Consider the following 8,424-nt stretch of genomic DNA (forward strand, 5'->3'; position numbering starts at 1 on the left):
TTAAGTATTTTCTGTTACAGACTAAAAAACAATGTTAATAAAGTTATTCTTTGTTGTAAGTTGATCTATATTTCTTTCTTTATTCTTTTTTTGTTTTCTTTAATGTTAATAAGGATACAATGTTATGCAGAGGTGTACTTATAACAATTTTATAGACAAATGATACTATTTACAGTCGCGGCGGAAAGTTGGGGGGCGCGAAATGTTTACTTCTTCCTAGGGGGGGCGTAACAGAAAATAATTGAGAAGCACTGGGCTAGAGAAAAGCGGTTTTCTCTGTAGTAATGGTACAACCACCACGGTCACGAATCTGAACTCGCTTTTTTCTCTAGGGCACTCGGCCTAATCATTATTAGAACAATTACAGCAAAATATTTAGGAGCATATAGTGCCTTCAGAAAGTGTTCACACCCTTTGACTTTTTCCACATTTGGTTGTGTTACAAAGTGGGATTAAAATGGATTTAATTGTCATTTAATGTCAAACTGGAAGAAGAATTTTAATATTTCTTTGCTATTAATGGAAAATAAAAAACGCATATATTTTGGTTAGATACAGTTGAAGGCGGAAGTTACACTTAGGTTGGAGTCATTTAAAACTCGTTTTTCAACCACTCCACACATTTCTTGTTAACAAACTATAGTTTTGGCAAGTCGGTTAGGACATCTACTTTGTGCATGACATAAGTAATTTTTCCAACAATTATTTACAGACTGATTATTTCACTTAAAATTCACTGTATCTCAATTCCAGTGGGTCAGAAGTTTACATACACTAAGTTGACTGTGCCTTTAAACAGGTTGGAAAATTCCAGAAAATGATGTCATGGCTTCAGAAGCTTCTGATAAGCTAATTGACATAATTTGAGTCAATTGGAGGTGTACCTGTGGATGTATTTCAAGGCCTACCTTCAAACGCAGTGCCTCTTTGCTTGACATCATGGGAAAATCAAAATAAATCAGACAAGACCTCAGAAAAGAAATTGTAGACCTCCACAAGTCTGGTTCATCCTTGGGAGCAATTTCCAAACGCCTGAAGGTACCACGTTCATCTGTACAAACAATAGTATGCAAGTATAAACACCATGGGACCACGCAGCCGTCATACCGCAAGGGAAAGAGACTCCTAGAGATGAATGTACTTTGGTGCAAAAAGTATCAAAATCAATCCCAGAACAACAGCAAAGGACCTTGTGAAGATGCTGGAGGAAACAGGTACAAAAGTATGTATATCCACAGTAAAACAAGTCCTATATCGACATAACCTGAAAGGCCGCTCAGCAAGGAAGAAGCCACTGCTCCAAAACTGCCATTAAAAAGCCAGATTACGGTTTGCAACTGCACATGGGGACAAAGATCGTACTTTTTGGAGAAATGTCCTCTGGTCTGATGAAACAAAAATAGAACTGTTTGGCCATAATGACCATCATTATGTTTGGAGGAAAAAGGTGGTTGTTTGCAAGCCGAAGAACATCATCCCAACCATGAAGCACAGGGGTGGCAGCATCATGCTGTGGGGGTGCTTTGCTGCAGGAGGGACTGGTGCACTTCACAAAATAGATGGCATCATGAGGAAGGAAAATTATGTGGATATATTGAAGCAACATCTCAAGACATCAGTCAGGAACTTAAAGCTTGGTCGCAAATGGGTTTTCCAAATGGACAATGACCCCAAGCATACTTCCAAAGTTGTGGCAAAATGGCTTAAGGACGACAAAGTCAAGGTATTGGAGTGGCAATCACAAAGCCCTGACTTCAATCCTATAGAACATTTGTGGTCAGAACTGGAAAAGTGTGTGTGAGCAAGGAGGCCTACAAACCTGACTCAGTTACACCAGCTCTGTCAGGAGGAATGGGCCAAAATTTACCCAACTTATTGTGGGAAGCTTGTGGAAGGCTACTCAAAACTTTTGACCCAAGTTAAACAATTTAAAGGCAATGCTACCAAATACTAATTGAGTGTATGTAAACTTCTGACCCACTGGGAATGTGATGAAATATATAAAAGCTGAGATAAATCATTCTCTCTACTATTATTCTGACATCTCACATTCTTAAAATAAAGTGGTGATCCTAACTCCCTAGTCCTTGCCGATGACTAGCATACCCATAACATGACGCAGCCACCACCATGCTTGAAATTATGAAAACTGGTACTCAGTGATGTGTTGTGTTGGATTTGCCCCAAACATAATGCTTTGTATTAAGGACAAAAAAGTAATTTATTTGCCATATTTTTTCCAGTTTTACTGTAGTGCCTTATTGCAAATGCTTTTACTTAAGTAGTATTTTACTGGGTGACTTTTACTTGAGTCATTTTAAGGTATCTTACTTTTACTCAAGCAAGTGTGACAATTGGGTACTTTTTCCACCTCTGCATGTTACGTGTATGCTTGTCATCAGCAAGGATTAAGGAGTTTAGGATAAAAATAAACTATAGAGCTAAGCATGGGCAAAATCCTAGAGGAAAATCTGTTTCAGTCTGCTTTCCAACTGACACTGGGAGACAAATTCACCTTTCAGCAGGACAATAACCTAAAACACACTGGAATTTCTTACCAAGACCACATTGAATGTGCAAATATTGTTCAATCCAGGTGTGCGAAGCTCTTACAGACTAACCCAGAAAGACTCACAGCTGTAATCACTTCCAAAGGTGATTCTAACATGTATTGACTCAGGGGCGTGAATACTTTTGTAAATTAGATATTTCAGTACTTAATTTTCAATACATTTGCTAAAATTAAAAAAAATATTATGGGGTATTGTGTGTAGATCAGTGACACAACATCTCAATTTAATACATTTTAAATTCAGCCTGTAACACAACAAAATGGTCACACTTTACAGTGTGTCTTGAAAATGGGAGCTACCTGTCACCTCACTCTCTTTCTCTCTTGTTCTCTCTCTCTGTGTGTGTGTGTGTGTTCGTGTGTGTGCGTGTGTGTGTAGGAGAGCTGTAACAGTACACCCTCTCAACCGGCTTGCTGCCTGTCCAGCAAGAGTGTGACTAACTTGCTGCATGAAGCCTCGGACAGGTAAGACTGATTTTATCCTCCTCTTTTCCTCTCTTCTCTTCCTCTGCTCCATCTGTCTCTCAATAACAATCACACATTTTGGCCTGTACGATTTTGATTCTTAAAGCTAACTTCACTTTACTTGAGTGATCAGTTTCAGACTCAAAATAGATGTTTCCATTAGGCGTTAACTGCCCTGTAAGCACTGTGTATTAATATTAAAGTCATGTCTCAGTTGTTCTCAGAGTACACTGTGTACATCTGTAGTGCCAGACCACACACTGTTACTCAACGTAACTGTAGTGTAGACTGACTTTGACCACAAGGAGGGAGCAAAGAGTCACTATTATAACACAAGCTCATGCTGCCTATGATGATATAACCATATCACAATAGAATATTCTAGTTGACTAGAAGTTGACTTGACACTTAAAGGCGCTCTGCATGGTCAATCCGACATCTGCAGTGGCCATACAGCATTTACTGCGATGCGGCCTCCCCAGAAGTCAGAGCATTCATACTTCTTGCGCTTCAGGGAGCTGTCATACACATCCCAAAAATTGGTCTGCACCTCACTGCTCGTAGTGATTCAGGCCTAATCTCTATAGCCATCCAGCTAATTACAAGCAACTGGCTCAATGAAAAGACCTCTTCTGAGATGTTGGAATCCGTTTCCCGGTGCTTGACATCGGAGCTCAGCCAAGATAGAATGAAGTAAAAAGACTGCACTGTTTTCCCACCTGCATCTCCATCCTGAATCTCTCCATTGCACCCTACATTTAGGCTAATGTTCATATGTGTATTTCACTATGTTGAAGTAAAAATCAGAGTATAATGCTTGTATGGCTGTCAACCCCATCTACATGTTCATGTCATCGTCATCAATCAACTACATAACAGTTAAAAACTACTTTGACTACCACAACCGATTTCTGTATGCTAGCTATGCTACCAGCTTATACGAATGGGTGTTAGCATTTGGCAGTCACTTTTTCTAAACCTTAAAAGGGACAACTTCTGAATGCTATGCAGCCAAATCTATCTAAATCGGATTTTAGTAACCATTATTGGCCTGTTACAATACATCAATCACGGATTTGACAAATATCCACTTTGTTAGATCAGATTTGTTAAATGTGCGCCAATCCAGTGTCCTTCCATCCCCCATGGTCGGCATTCCATTGACCTTTTTACCGCATCTATCCCCATTACCTCCCCGATCTCTTTCCAGGAATTTAACTCATTTTTGTGTCTTTGAAATCCCTACACACTCATAAATACGTTTTTTTATTCATGAACTGTTTGCTATAGCCTTTCATCAAGCTACAGTGACTTGAAAAAGTATTCATCCCCCTTGGCATTTTTCCTATTTCGTTGCATTACAAATTGTAATTTAAATGGATTTTTATTTGGATTTCATGTAATGGACATACACAAAATAGTCCAAATTGGTGAAGTGAAATGAAAAAAATTACTTATTTAAAAAAATTCTACAAAATAAATAATTGAAAAGTGGTGTGTGCATATGTAATAATATAATAAATAATATGCCATTTAGCAGCCGCTTTTATCCAAAACGACTTACAGTCATGCGTGCATAATTTTTTTTTTTGTGTATGGGTGGTCCCGGGGATCGATCCCACTACCTTGGCGTTACAAGTGCCGTGCTCTACCAACTGAGCTACAGAGGACCATGTATTCACCCTATTTGCTATGAAGCCCCTAAATGAGATTTGGTGCAACCAATTACCTTCAGAAGTAATCTCCTTTCCCCCTTCTGATAACCAGGTGGTGAATCGCATCTCTGCATGTCTGGCAGACATATCAGTATGGATGACGGATCACCACCTCAAGCTGAATCTTGGCAAGACGGAGCTGCTCTTCCTCCCGGGGAAGGACTGCCCGTTCCATGATCTCGCCATCACGGTTGACAACTCCGTTGTGTCCTCCTCCCAGAGTGCGAAGAGCCTTGGCGTGACCCTGGACAACACCCTGTCGTTCTCCGCTAACATCAAGGCGGTGACCCGATCCTGCAGGTTCATGCTCTACAACATTCGGAGAGTACGACCCTGCCTTACACAGGAAGCGGCACAGGTCCTAATCCAGGCACTTGTCATCTCCCGTCTGGATTACTGCAACTCACTGTTGGCTGGGCTCCCTGCCTGTGCCATTAAACCCCTACAATTCATCCAGAATGCCGCAGCCCGTCTGGTGTTCAACCTTCCCAAGTTCTCTCACGTCACCCCGCTCCTCCGCACACTCCACTGGCTTCCAGTTGAAGCTCGCATCTGTTACAAGACCATGGTGCTTGCCTATGGAGCTGTGAGGGGAACGGCACCTCCGTACCTTCAGGCTCTGATCAGTCCCTACACCCAAACGAGGGCATTGCATTCATCCACCTCTTGCCTGCTGGCTCCCCTTCCTCTGCGGAAACATAGTTCCCACTCAGCCCAGTCAAAACTGTTCGCTGCTCTGGCACCCCAATGGTGGAACAAGCTCCCTCACGACGCCAGGACAGCGGAGACACTCACCACCTTCCGGAGACATTTGAAACCCCACCTCTTTAAGGAATACCTGGGATAGGATAAAGTAATCCTTCTACCCCCCCTAAAAAATATATATATATATATATAACAATATTGTAAAGTGGTTATCCCACTGGCTATAGGGTGAATGCACCAATTTGTAAGTCGCTCTGGATAAGAGCGTCTGCTAAATGACGTAAATGTAAATGTAAATGTAAGTCACATAATTAGCTAAATTAAGTCCACCTGTGTCCAATCTAAGTGTCACATGATCTCAGTGTATATACACCTGTTCTGAAAGGCCCCAGAGTCTGCAAGGGGCACCACCAAGCAAGCAGCACCATGAAGACCAAGGAGCTCTCCACACAAAGTTGTGGAGAAGTACAGATCAGGGTTGGGTTATAAAAAAAATCAGAGACTTTGAACATCCCACGGAGCACCATTAAATCCATTATTAAAAAATTGAAAGAATATGGCACTACAACAAACCTGCCAAGAGAGGGCCGCCCACCAAAACTCACGGACTAGGCAAGGAGGGCATTAATCAGAGAGGCAACAAAGAGACCCAAGATAACCCTGAAGGAGCTGCAAAGCTCCACAGCAGAGATAGGAGTATCTGTCCATAGGACCACTTTAAGCTGTACACTCCACAGAGCTGGGCTTTATGGAAGAGTGGCCAGAAAAAAGCCATTGCTTAAAGAAAAATAAGCAAACATGTTTGGTGTTTGCCAAAAGGCATGTGGGAGACTCCCCAAACATATGGAAGAAGGTACTTTTGTCAGATGAGACTAAAATTGAGCTTTTTGGCCATCAAGGAAAATGCTATGTCTTGCACAAACCCAACACCTCTCAACACCCCGAGAACACCATCCCAACAATGAAGCATGGTGGTGGCAGCATCCATGTTTTTCATCGGCAGGGACTGGAAACTGGTCAGAAGGAATGATGGATGGCGCTAAATACAGGGAAATCTGTTTCAGTCTTCCAGAGATTTGAGACTGGGATGAAGGTTCACCTTCCAGCAGGACAATGACCCTAAGCATACTGCTAAAGCAACACTTGAGTGGTTTATGTCATTTAGCAGACGCTCTTATCCAGAGCGACTTACAGTTAGTGAATACATATATATTTTTTTATATATACTGGCCCCCCGTGGGAATCAAACCCACAACCCTGGTGTTGCAAACGCCATGCTCTATCAACTGAGCTACATCCCTGCCGGCCATTCCCTCCCCTACCCTGGGCCAATTGTGCGCCGCCCATGAGTCTCCCGGTCGCGGCCGGCTGCGACAGAGCCTGGATTCGAACCAGGATCTCTAGTGGCACAGTTAGCACTGCGATGCAGTGCCTTAGACCACTGCGCCACTCAGGATCTCCAGGTTTCAGGGGAAACATTTAAATGTCTTAGAATGGCCTAGTCAAAGCCCAGACCTCAATCCAATTGAGAATCTGTGGTATGACTTAAAGATTGCTGTACACCAGCGGAACCCATCCAACTTGAAAGAGCTGGAACAGTTTTGCCTTGAAGAATGGGCAAAATCCCAGTGGCTAGATGTGCCAAGCGTATAGAGACATACCCGAAGAGACTTGCAGCTGTAATTGCTGCAAAAGGTGTCTCTACAAAGTATTGACTTTGAGGGTTGTGAATAGTTATGCACGCTCACATTTTCTGTTTAATTTTAATTTTTTCTTGTTCGTTTCACAATAAATAAATAAATTTGCATCTTCAAAGTGTAGGCACGTTGTGTAAATCAAATGATACAAACCCCCCAAAAATCCATTTTAATTCCAGGTTGTACGGCAACAAAATAGGAAAAATGCCAAGGGTGGTGAATACTTTCGCAAGCCACTGTATTGTTGCCAAATTTGGGAGACGCACGGCATTGCCGTCGGAGCTCGATTTGTCCTCCGCAAGCCTCTGGAGGCTCCGCAATTGCGTCACACCCTCTGTACGGAGCCTCCTGACCACATTGTCGGATCAAGCATAAATTTGCTTTTAGTATATCAGTAACGATGTGTCATAATACAATTATTTATAAAATAATGTTACACCTTTTTCTGACTTATTATTTAGATCAATACTCTTACACCGTTAAAGCTAGAAATGCCATTCAAACTTTAAAAAGTGCAGACTGGTCTGGAATAGTGTGTTTGCATTCAACTTTTTGAAACAATTTATACTGAAACTATTGCATTTTTATTAAACTTTATACACTTTTTAATGGGATTTATTCAACATTGTAAACCTCCCATTGTTAAAAACTCAAATTCTAAAGCTGTGACTTTCAACATTCTATTCACTGTAAACAATTTAACTTTTGGTGCAAATCAGCTACTTTGACCACTTTCCCAACAACTTAGACAAATACTTAAAGCGTATGAAAGCTTAGTCTTCTCTGCTATTGAAATCTGATAACTTCTACCAATCAAGAGGTACAGCCCTCTCTTTATTTGTTAATCTGTGTTTTCTCCTCTATGTTGTTTACTCTGTAGTATTTACTATTCCCTGGACTGGCCATTAAAAACATTAACAACACCTCTGACCTAAATAGCTTGTAAATTAGTTGCTCCCTCCAGAGCACATCTGGTGTTTGGGTTAAAGATAAGATGTGCCCTTGGCATTAGGATATCAGGGCCTGCTTAGAGAAAGCAGTTGAAAGCAAAGCCTCCGTAGAGTAAGGACTTCAGTCGTGCTCTGTATGGTATATTCAGTTGAATGAATTCAGTTGTACAACTGACTAGGTATCCCCCTTTCCCTTTCCCTTACCCTCATTGACTAACTGATTTTGTGAGAATCTCTCAGGTTGTTTAAAGAACATTGGTGCAGTGATATTATGATATCAGGGCCTGCCTCAGTAGAGCATAGTATTATTGATGTATGGA

This window comes from Coregonus clupeaformis, chromosome 1, assembly GCF_020615455.1.
Source record: "Coregonus clupeaformis isolate EN_2021a chromosome 1, ASM2061545v1, whole genome shotgun sequence".
NCBI classification, from domain to species: Eukaryota; Metazoa; Chordata; class Actinopteri; order Salmoniformes; family Salmonidae; genus Coregonus; species Coregonus clupeaformis.